Below are 12,515 nucleotides of genomic sequence, written 5' to 3'. Positions count from 1 at the left end.
GGGATCCTCCCAGACCGGGGCACGAACCCGTATCCCCTGCATCGGCAGGCGGACTCTCAACCACTGCGCCACCAGGGAGGCCCACTCTTTTACTTTTTTAATCTCCTTTTCTCCCTCCTCTCCAAAGATGCCCCTCCTCTCCCCTCCATATTGGACAATGCCTTCTGGTATTTGTGCCCCTGTGTAGTCTCCTCCTCTGTTGAACGTGGGCTGGCTCTGTAGAAACTAGTAGCGTGTGGCAGAAGTGGTGCTTTGTGAGCTCTGAGCTAGATCACAAGAAGCCTTGCAGCTTTCCCTTGCCCTCTTAAAACCCTCACTCTGGGGAGATGCCAGCTGACATGTAAGAAGTCCAAGTACCCTGAGACTGTGGCATTGTGAGGAAACCCAAGTCAATCATGTGAAGAGCCACATGGAGAGAGATGCATTGTCAACCCATAGCTCTTCCAACCAACCATGCCAGCTGAGGTGCCAGACACAGTGAGTGAAGAAACCATCCTGCACACCCAGTCCATTACACTTTTAGATAAGTTCCCCAACCCCATCTGACTACAGCTACTCGAGAGACCCTAACCAGGAACCTTCCTAGCCGAGCTCAGTTGACTCACAGAAACATGAGTGATAACAATGCATTGTTTTTAAGGCATTGCATTTGGGGATGGTTTGTTACACAGAAATAGAGAACCGGAACAGACACTGTCCAGCTTCCATATTTTTCCTATATTATTTTTTATGCTACCTCTTGAGTGAATCAGACTGTTGTGACCTAGCCTGGGAACCTGACCACTAGTCAGGACATGGATGCTGGGATGATGTTCCTCAGTGACCAGCAAGGGAAGTTGTGTGACACACGATTATATAATTAGACATTTCTATTTTGGCCCAGGAAATGAATATGAGGGAATGGATTCTGCTCTTTCTCAAGCATTGGAGGATATTTCTGAGTCAGGAAGTTCCTAAATTGGGTGCTCAGAGAGGAGGAGGGCTTCTGTTAGAATTTGTCTCAATCATGTGAACTGTTTCAATTAAAGTTTTTTTTTTTATTCCTTGGACAGCAACCATTTGGTTGCATTTTGTTGGGAGGACAATTAGATAGAATCTTTCCCAAGATAAAATGGTGCCCACAAAATTGCTCACATTTCTAAGAATGATGGTGCTGACCATCAGTATCGTATTGTACTTTGATTCTGTTCCATTAGCTTCTCCGTCTCAACGGGTAAATAACGTCACAGTATTTGCTTTTCACCTTTCATTCCCAGATTTTCAAATGTAGACTTGTCATTGTAATTCATTCTCAGCCTCTGGATTGGCAGTTAGTTTTTGGCTTTATTGCATTGACAAGAACATGTTTATTTCAGCAGCCTGTTCTGGTCCTTTTGCAAAGTCAAGAGTTCATAGACATAAAAATATCCTCAGCTCCTTACTAAAGAAAAAATCATCTTCCTATTAGTTTATGTTAACCGCATCTTTCAGATGAAAAAAAACATAAAATCCCAGACCGTCACAAAGACTGGGCTTCCTAGTGTCCAGGTGGATAGCTGGTATGGCTTTTAATTGTCTTCCACCTAATCCTCCTTGTCCATGCAGGGAAAGCATGACTGAGTGGTTACTTCTTGAGTTCACCCAATAATGCTGAAACGGACTTTGGCATCAGACTGATGTGGTTCAATATCAAGCTCATATTGTTTAGTTGGTGACCCTGGGTGCGGTACTTTACTTTTTTTTTTTTTTTTTTTTTTTTTTTTTGCGGTATGTGGGCCTCTCACTGTTGCGGCCTCTCCCGTTGCGGAGCACAGGCTCCGGACGCACAGGCCCAGCGGCCATGGCTCACGGGCCCAGCCGCTCCGTGGCACGTGGGACCCTCCCAGACCGGGGCACGAACCCGCCCCCCCCTGCATCGGCAGGCGGACCCTCAACCACTGCGCCACCAGGGAAGCCCGGTACTTTACTTTTATAGCCTCAAATTTCTTGTATGTAAAATGGGGATCATAGCAGAACCTAACATTTAGAGTAGTTTTGAGGGTTACATGAGATACCCTAAATTGAATGCTTAATAAATGTTAGCCATCTGTCACTCGTTTAGGTGTTTTATGGGGTAGGTCGCCGTTGTGTTTTGACTTATTGATCACTACTTTGGAAACGTGAAAAGTGCACTTGTTAAAATCTTGATCTGCATGTTTTTAAGATGACTTGGATCTATCACGTCATACCTGACGAGTTTAGGGTGTTCTTCCTGGATTGAATCTCCTGTCTTTCTCTCATTGAATTCATCTTCCAGAGCATAACTCTGAGAAGACCACTTTTCTGCTCAGAAATTTTCAGTGGCAGTTTGGAGCTGATCTCAATCAACTGCAGACTCCTTAGCTTTGCATTCAAAAGCCGTCCCCAATTTAGCCCTGGATTTACCTTTCCAGATTTATCATGTTCCCTCTGCTCTCACCAAAGGAGGAAAGCTGCATGCTTTTCCCAATATATAGCTGCTTCCTCTGCCCCACAACCAGCCTTTACTCACATCATTCACTCTGTCTGAAATGTATCAATACATCACCCTCAACGTCTGTCTCCCCAAAGTCTACCCTTTAAGGAAGCCCTCACTCAACATTCATTCCCTCCATGAAGTCTTCTCTTATCTCTGCCGCTTGGAATCATCGTACTCCTCTAAGCATCCAGAACCTGATGTTTATGCTTCAGTTTTGCCATGGTCACAACCTACTTTTCTTATTAAGATGCAAGCTTTATGAAAGTGGGGATAATTTCTTACCCATATTTTTGTTTGCCCCAGTACTTAACCTAGTCAAATCAGTGCTTCCCAAACTATCCGTGAAAAAGAACCAGCATTAAAAAAAATTGCAATCCGTTGCAGACTAGGATGTTTGTAAGATACAATAAAAATGAATTATTAGAGAAATGAAATAAAAAAGACTTACAAAATACAAGCCTAAATATATCATTATTAGTCAATAGACATACAGTTATCCTCCCGTAGTGCTATAAATGTATCTAAATACTCAATTTCTGTACTTTTCTCATCTACTACTAGTAAGAATTCATGGACTCCGTGACATAATAGAAAAAAAATATATTGGTTTCTTCCCCCAGTTTCTGGCACAGAGCTCCTAAAACCCTTGTAATTTTCTAAGTAATGAACAGTAAAAGCATCTCTTATTCTAATATTTGGTCTTTGACCCTGGTTCCTGATACAGGGCTCCTAAAACCCTTATAATTTCCTGGGTGATAGGAGTGTCTTGTTCTAATGAGATGACTCTGGGTGGACTCCTGAATAGTTCCTGGATGGGGGCTGGTTACTGGAAAGACCAAACCTTGATTAGAAGCTTGGAATTTTCAGTCCCTCCCCACTCCTCCCCTAACTCTCCAGAGAGGGGAGAAGGGCAGGAGATGGAGTTAATGACTGATCAATCATACCTACATGATGAAGACTCCATAAAACCTCAAAAGTATGGGGATTGGGGAGCTTCCAGGCTGGTGAACACATTCACATACTGGGAGGGTGACACACCCCAACTCAACCAGGACCTGTACTCAGGACCCTCCCTGACCTTATCCTATGTATCTCTTCATCTGGCTGTTCATCTGTATCCTTTAACATACTTTTAATAAACTGGTTAAATGTGTTTCCCTGAGTTCTGTGAGCTGCTCTAGCAAATCTGAGAAACTCAGATTGATAGCTTATTGGTCATAAGCACAGGTGGTAACCTGGACTCGTAATTGGTATCTGAAGTGAGAGCAGTCTTGTAGGACTGAGTCCTTAACCTGTGGGATCTGATGCTGTCTCCAGGTAGACAGTGTCAGAACTGAGTTAAATTGTAGGACACCAGCTGGTGTTGCAGAGAATTCCTGGGTGGGGGAAAGCACCCACACATCTGGTCTCAGGAGTGTTGGGAGTGTGGTAGATGTGTAAAAGTGAAGGAGAAACACAGGAGAAAAGCTGAGTTTTTCCAACTCAGACTGGCACAGGTCCACGGACCACACATTGAGAAGCATGACTATACAGAACTGGTCTATAAACATGGCCACTGACCTAAGTAAATCCATGAAACAGAGAATTTTTTAAAATTAATTAATTAATTTTAACATCTTTATTGGAGTATAATTGCTTTACAATGGTGTGTTAGTTTCTGCTTTATAACAAAGTGAATCAGTTATATATATACATATGTTCCCATATCTCTTCCCTCTTGCATCTCCCTCCCTCCCATCGCCCCTATCCCACCCCTCTAGGTGGTCACAAAGCACGGAGCTGATCTCCCTGAGCCGATCTCCCTGTGCTATGCGGCTGCTTCCCACTAGCTAGCTATTTTACATTTGGTAGTGTATATATGTCCATGCCACTCTCTCACTTTGTCACAGCTTACCCTTCCCCCTCCCCATATCCTCAAGTCCAGAGAATGTTTTATAATGAATTTTCTCCTCTGCTTTTCAATTATTGTCTCAGGTCCATTCTTTAAGAATATAGGATAATTAATTATTAATAAACTGTGATGACATTTGCTCACTTTGGCTTAATGGTTTCTGAGCAGTATATTGATACATTTAAAGAAACAAACAAACAAACAAACCCAAATGTGAGTTTCATTTTGAAAGAAAAAAATGGAGTGGGAAAATTGCTACATGCCAGAAGTTCAGGGATATTCCTCATTGAAGAAAAAATGAAAACTTACTTTGAGGCTTAGTGTTCTGCTTTAAATCATTTAATTTCAAGAAGTACCTTTTTTTTTTTTTTTTTGCGGTACGCGGGCCTCTCACTGTTGTGGCCTCTCCCGTTGCGGAGCACAGGCTCCGGACGCGCAGGCCCAGCGGCCATGGCTCACGGGCCCAGCCGCTGTGCGGCATGTGGGATCCTCCCAGACCGGGGCACGAACCCGCGTCCCCTGCATCGGCAGGCGGACTCGCAACCACTGCGCCACCAGGGAAGCCCAAGAAGTACCTTTTAAAAATTGAAGAAATATACATCACACAATTTCCATGGTTAGTCAGGAATTACACTGAAAGTTCATTAAATCACATCTAGGGAATTTAGGTGAACTCAACTAAGTAAATTAAGTGCTGAGTTAATTAAGTTGTTAATTAGTTAATTCACTGTTATAGTTTTAAGTGATGCCATTAATAAACTGACATAAATTTCAGTTTTACTTTCCTATATTTAGAAGTTCTTCATGGAACTGTAAAAGTTAATTCCTTCCACAGAGTTTTGAACCAAATACTAACCTATTTATAATAAGATTTTTATTATTTAAGGTTGAGGGCATTTTAAAACAATTTGTCTAATTGCCTTTTTTCTTTTGCTTTTGTAAATCAGAGGATACTCTCTTCATTTCCTTTTTTCTTATATAAAGTAAAATATCTAAGGTAAATAAACATGGAAGTACTCACAGTGCATAATCAGTTTGATGTATGCCACCACGTTTCTTTTTGGTGTTGTTTTTAGGCATGAAGGTTTTTGAAAAGTAGTTTTCAGTTCTTTGCTGTAAAACAAACCGTCCTCAAACTTGATGGCTTAAAATAATAGTAATCATTAATTTAGTCTACAATTCTGCAAATTGGGGAGGGCTGCATGGGGACAGCTCATCTGTCCTGATTTGGGTGGGATGACCCATATCTAAGATGGCTCATTCATCTGGCTGGCAAGTTAGTGCTGGCTTTTGGCTGGGAGTTCAGCCAGGGCTGACTCTTGGGGCCTTGGGCCCTCATCTCAATGTTCTCTCCACGGGGTTGCATGGGCATAATCACAGCATGGCAGCAGACTTCCAAGGGTGAGTTCTAAGAGGCATACATAGAAGCTGAAAGGCTTCTTAGGACCTAGCCTCAGAAATCACAGTGTCACCTCCACAGTATTATATTGGTGAAGCACGTCACCAAAGTCAGTCCAGATTCAAGGGGAAGGGAATGACTCCTTCTCTCAATAGGAAAAGTACAAAAGATATAAAGGAATAATTCAGTTCAATAAATAATTCAGTCCTTCAGTTAAGAAGGACTTGCAAATTCACATAGTAGGCTCTGATACTGAAAAAATAGTGATTTAAAGTTTTTCCTCTGTTAGGGCTACCTCACAGTGAGCCAAACATTATGAGAAATACCATGAGTAAATAATGTAGTAGAAGACACACTGGATTTAGATAGAAGATCTGGATTTCAGTTAAGGTTGTGTTGTACTATCTAAGAGATTTTAGGGAAGTTATTTAATCTTTCTAAGACTCTGTTTTCTGATATTTAAGAGGAGGATAGTAATATCTGCCCTATAGGTGTACATCCCAGAGCAACTGAGAAGTTCAAATAGGTTACTGTATAGGAAAGTGTATTTTAGATGGGAAAACAAATTATATTTTTGTGGCTGGGCATTCTTACTGCCAGAATACACCCAATGAACTTTCTTTCTCGTACACATCTGTTGTTAATTAGTTTATACGGCATTTTATTTATTTGTGTACATCAGTAAACCATAAATCTTGAACTGCTGTCTTCTTTGGGATCATGACTGCATGACCTCAGGCAATCTGCTTATACATTAGGGGGTAGAATTCCTACAACCAGGAATGTAGGATAAAGTGTATTTCCCCACTGTTGGAAGCTTGGACCTTGGGATGGGCAGAGTTGGGGACCTTACCTAATATTAAAATTGTACCTGTGAAAGAGTAGTGCTAGGTTGATTGGGGGTCGACTGAGTTTCTTCATCCATCAGGCTATAAATCTGGGAGCATGAGCCATAGTGCAAGAGGGTGTCAGTGGTTGCTAAGTGGTTGGAATTGTTGGCGGTAACCACGGCTACGGCACAAGAGGGGAAGCCAAAATGATGTCAACTGGTCCTAGTGAAGTCTTGTCATCAGTGAGCCAAGCAATTGGGATCTGAGAGAAGCAAGCATTAGAGATGAGAGTAGAGGAAGGACTTGACTAAATCTAGCCTAAGGAATTGTGGTTGGAGATGCTTTATGAACAGGACTTTCATCAAGAGCAAAACAAGCCAGTGTCTTTCTCCTGAAGTTAAAACTAAGTAGAGGGTCTGGACCAGCTACTGGGAAGGAATGGGCCTTGCGGGTTGGGGCTTGTTCAAGTGTTAACTTAGCAGAAGTAAGAAAGCCATAGACCTCCCTCTAAAATCTCTTCAGGCCTTTCTTTTACACCTGAATCAGTCTTGTACATCCCATTACCCTTACTATGTGTGAAATCCTTTAGGGCAGGCCCACCCCTTAACAAAGCAGGGCTTATTTGATGTTTGGTGAATTGTATTTCTAGATGAGTCTAAGATACGCTGTATCAAGTGTTTTCTTGGATACTGAAGAAGAGAGACCTTTTTGCACCCTTGTAATAAATATTGGCTTCCTTGAATAGTGGGGAAAAGAAAGTGGAGGCAAACCATTTTGGGTAGTGAGTGAGCTACTTTTGCTGTTTGCCAAGTGCATCCAGGGCTCTCAGGTGCAACTGAGTGGCAAAAATTGGTAAGATGGGGCTTGACTGAGACTTCCAAAAACACACAGGTACAGAGTTGAGTGTGCACAATACATACTTTGTAGAAGTGGAATTCTGCTCTTGGGGGAAGCATCTATGTAAGCTTGAGATGGCACCAGAGACTAATGTCCTAGGTAGTGTATGGGTAGAAATGGACATAGAGAGTGAATAAAACAAATATTCCACATGGTGCTTAAGATGTAGTTGTAGCATCTTAAGTGGTGCATTAAGAGCATTTTTCTAAGGCAAAAGGTCAATAGATGCAAAACATTATACAGTAAGTTTTACTTTATTTGGTCAGTCAGGAGATAAGTTGTTTATCAAATATTCAGGTTGTTAGAATGTTCTGCTAGGATTATATTTTATGGGAAACACTGTTGATTGTCTACTCAATATCCATTCTTTCTTTCTTCTTCAATAACGGAACTCAAAATTGCTGTATCAGGCCATGTGCCTAGCTATGAAATGACATTTTAAGGATTTGTTGCAGGTAATAAGTATGCAGAGGTCACTACGTGGGGGCTTTCCAAGAGTTTTTCTTTTTTTTCTTTTCTTTCTTTTTTTTTTTTTTTTTTTTTTTTTGCAGTGCACGGGCCTCTCTCTGTTATGGCCTCTCCCGTTGCGGAGCACAGGCTCCGTGCACGCAGGCTCAGCAGCCATGGCTCATGGGCCCAGCCGCTCTGCGGCATGTGGGATCCTTCCAGACCAGGACACGAACCCGTGTCCCCTGCATCGGCAGGCGGACTCTCAACCACCGCACCAGCAGGGAAGCCCTCCAAGAGTTTTTCTGAAAGGGCAGAGTTGGCTGTGAAGCACAGCCTGTGTGCCATTCCCTCATTTCTTTTCATCCTGCCTAGAATTCTAACGTGATGGTTGGAGTTGCAGCAGCCATATTGGGACCATGAGGCAAACCTGAGGCTGGAAGTTACAAAGTATGTTATTGGAATAGAGAGAAAGAGTTCGTGTTCTGGATGACCATGGAACTGCCATTCTAGTCCCAGACTATCCACCTCTGTGAAAAAAGTCTCTCTTGTCTCAACCACTAGTATTTTTGGTCTCTGTTTGTTACAGTAGCCAAGAGAAATTCTTTCTTTAGGGTATTAAATACAATAAAATTTTCTCAACAGTATAGAGATAATGAACTTATTTTGTGTATATTTTTAGCCTCTCCTTATTCCTGAAACGATTAAAGCTAGATTATAAGGATTCTTAAAATACAGGATTGCATAAACTAAAAATGTCAAAAGACACCCCCCCAAAAGTGGAGATATCAAAAAAGATTCTCTTTTGTCCCACTTCATTTTATAATTCACATCAGGATCTTTGAATGCCTTACAGCTATCATTATGGAAATCATATGTTGGAAATTCTGGTTAATAAGAGTCTTGTTTAGTTGAAATCCACTATGGAGAGCTCAGGGTAGTATAATGGAAACTCTTCTAACTGGCCATCATTTGTTCAACTCATCGGAGTAACTAATGCTCTTCAGTTCTCAGTAAAACATACTGACTCATGCCCCTCTGTAGCTTGTTGGGTAGCGCCCTGTCCTATAATCATTTGTGTTTCTTCTGAAATTCCTCTGTACCAATTGCACTTGTTAGAGTAATTACATAATTTAATTAAATATTATATGGTTTGGTAACTGATAAAAGGGAAAGAAAATAGTTGTTTCTATGAAAACTAAGTCAAATGTTTGGAAAGACTATAAAGATGAATTTCCCATGATTATTTTGCTTTTGGGTTAGGTATGAAGAAACCAGTTGTAATTGGAGGGAAAAATATCAGTAAAAATTTTTTAGATTGCTTTGAAAGAATCTTTAAAAAGTAGTGCATTTGAGTGTGGTGTGAAAGAAATGTCTGGGGAGCTCCAAAAGCATGGACTCAGAAGAAAAAAGATAGCCCTACATCCAAAATTGGTTAATACATATGTATTTGTGTTTTAATTGAAATGTTTTAAAGGTATATATGTTTTTTAATAATTTGCCATTCTGTCAGACATTTTAAGTTCATTATTCCATTAGGATGGGTAAGAGGGCTTCTGCCACTGTGTACAGAAGTCACACTTAGTGCAGGCATGTTAAATAAAGGAATGAAAATCCAAGCAGTAATTAAATGTACCAGGTGGTAAATAAGTGGTGCTGGTATTCCTCCTACTGTGTTACCCTTTGCTGCTGGGGGCAGACATTAATAATCAATCACAGTCCTCAACTGGCTCCTTTTCAATGTTGAACACCAAGTAGCTACTACCAATGAATCAGCTGGCCTATGAAATGAAATCTTTTTGTCAACCATGGTTTAGAGTGGGGTCGTGTGGTAGGTGAAAGTCATGGATTGGCATGTCACTTGAGTCTGTGTAGGTTTTAAGTGGGTCAGGAAGATGCGTGTGTGGGGGATCTGATTGGGACATCCACCATCACATGGATTACTAGGATCCCTCTGACTAATCTCCCCCTCTAAGCGGTGTCCCCTTCCTCTTCACTCCATCAGTGTTTCTTCCAGAACTGTACTTTAGATGGAGAACATGATCTTGTCAGAGAGAGGTGAAGTTCTACTGGGATGTCCCTCAGAATCACTGTGGCTCAGCCATGCCTAGGTGCTTGGTGTGATAGCTAGGCTCTGGCAGCAAAATATCCAGATTTGATCCTGATGTCATCACTTCCTATGACTAAGGCAAGTTACTTAACTTCAAGTTTCCATTTTATCAATAGTGAGTTTATAAGGATTAAAAGCAATAATGCATGGAAGGTATAAAGGACTGGTTCCTACCACATTCACACTCTCTACAGCAGGGTTTAGTAAACATGAATTCATGAACTCTTTGAAATCTTATACACATTTTTGTGCTCAGGATCCATGACTTTCCTCAGATTCTCAAAGGAGTCTGGGACTAAAACAAAAACGAAACGAAACAAGAAAAACTTAAGGCTTTCTTGTTTAGAGCAATACTTATCAAATTTTAATAAGTCACCTGGAGATCTTGTTAAAATGCCAGTTCTTTTTTTTTCCTAATTTTTTTAAAAAATAAATTTATTTATTTTATTTATTTACTTTTGGCTGCGTTGGGTCTTCGTTGCTGTGTGCAGGCTTTCTCTAGTTCCTGCGTTGGGTCTTTGTTGCTGTGTGCAGGCTTTCTCTAGTTGCGGCGAGCGGGGGCTACTCCTTGTTGTGGTGCGAGGGCTTCTCACTGTGGTGGCTTCTCTGTTGCAGAGCATGGGCTCTAGGTGCGCGGGCTTCAGTAGTTGTGGTGCGCGGGCTCAGTAGTTGTGGCGCACAGGCTTAGTTGCTCCGCAGCATGTGGGATCTTCCCGGACCGGGGCTCGAACCCGTGTCCCCTGCATTGGCAGGCAGATTCTTAACCACTGTGCCACCAGGGAAGTCCCAAAATGCCAGTTCTAATTCAGTAGGTCTGGGATGGGGCCTGAGCCTCTACATTCCTAACAAGCTCCTAGTTGTTGCTGATGCTCCTGATCCATGGATCGTACTTTGAGTAGCGAGGGTCTGAAGTGTCTACCCCTTTCTTTTCTTTTATAGTGCTGAGAGGCACTGTAACGTGGTTTATAAAGCATGATCTATGGGGTCCAGATAGCTTGGGTTTGCTTTCTGGCTTTGACCCTTACTAATTCTATAATCTCAATCAAGCTGCTGAAATTTTCTCTGCCTCCGTTTCTTCATCTGTAAAATGGGGGAAATAATACTACATCCATGGTAGAGTTGATATGAGGATTAAATGAGATAAAGAGTTTATAACAAAAACAGAGCATAGTAGATGTTATTCTAAGTTTATTTATCAGCTTGTGAGTACACTTTCTGTTGCTTCTGCCACATTCTTAGCTCTGTCTCAGATGATCTAGTACTGTGTGGATTTCCTCTTGCCCAAAGTAATGTCTCCCAGTTGGCTTCTTCAGAACACTAATTATATAGGGGTTAAATAAATTTGTGAAACATAATATATCCCTCTCTTGGGGAGATAGTATAGCAGAAAACACGTGTTTAGTCTAATTTTTTACAAATGACTTTGATCACAGACTTGAGAACTGTTTTTTCCATCTAACTCCTAATTCACACACATAAGACCTGGTATCATAAAGTAATAATCGTAGTGGCATGCTTATGAAGAGTGGCAGACAAAATCAGGGTCATTCTGCAGTGTATTGCACCAGAGAGGGTGGCTAATTCAGGTCTTCTGGGGTGAGGAAGAAGCTCTGAATCAGTACTGTCCACCAGCTGAGTACACCCCCCTAGAGCAGATGCGTCCATGAGGGGCTGGGCACTAATGAGTGCATCTATTTACTCCTGCTTTTGCCTCTGCCACATGCAGCCAGGCCCTCAGATCACACATGAACAAGCACTGCCCAGACATGTGAAATTGGGATGAGGTAGACTTTCCCATCCAGTGTTATGTTACACTTATGCCATAATATTATTTCTCGTGTCAGCGTATTGTCTTTATTACCTAATTCTCTTCTGAGAGAACATGTGGAAACAATGATTCCTCTCCCTAACCCTGGCTTTTGGATCTAGTTTTTTGTTCTTTTAAGTAAATCAAAGCTGTGGCTAAATAATGAAGCAAGAGGATTATCTCTTGATGCATATATATATATTTTTCAATTTAAAGTGGGTCTGAGGGAGTTCCCAAGATGGTGGAGTAGAAAGACTCTGAGCTCACCTCCCATGGGCACAGCAAAATTTCAGCTATTTACAAAACAACTACTTATGAAAAAACTGTGGGACTTCCCTGGTGGCCCAGTGGCTAAGACTCCTCACTCCCAATGCAGGGGGTCTGGGTTCAACCCCTGGTAAGGGAACTAGATCCCACATGCCTCGACTAAGAGTTTGTGTGCCACAACTAAAGATCCCGCATGCCGCAGCGAACATCCTGCATAACACAACTAAGACCCAGTGCAGCCAAATGAATAAATAAATAAATAGATGAATATTAAAAAAAAGAAAAAGATAAACCTGGAAACCACCAGAAAAGATCTTCTACAACTAAAGATATAAAGAAGGAACTACAATGAGTTGAGTAGGAAGGGTGGAGTTGTGGTATAGTCAAGACC

Source organism: Mesoplodon mirus (genome assembly GCF_964341445.2).
Source record: "Mesoplodon mirus genome assembly, chromosome: 1".
In the NCBI taxonomy this organism is placed as follows: domain Eukaryota; kingdom Metazoa; phylum Chordata; class Mammalia; order Artiodactyla; family Ziphiidae; genus Mesoplodon; species Mesoplodon mirus.
The sequence above is the reverse complement of the archived record's forward strand: the minus strand, read 5'-3'. Positions refer to the sequence as shown.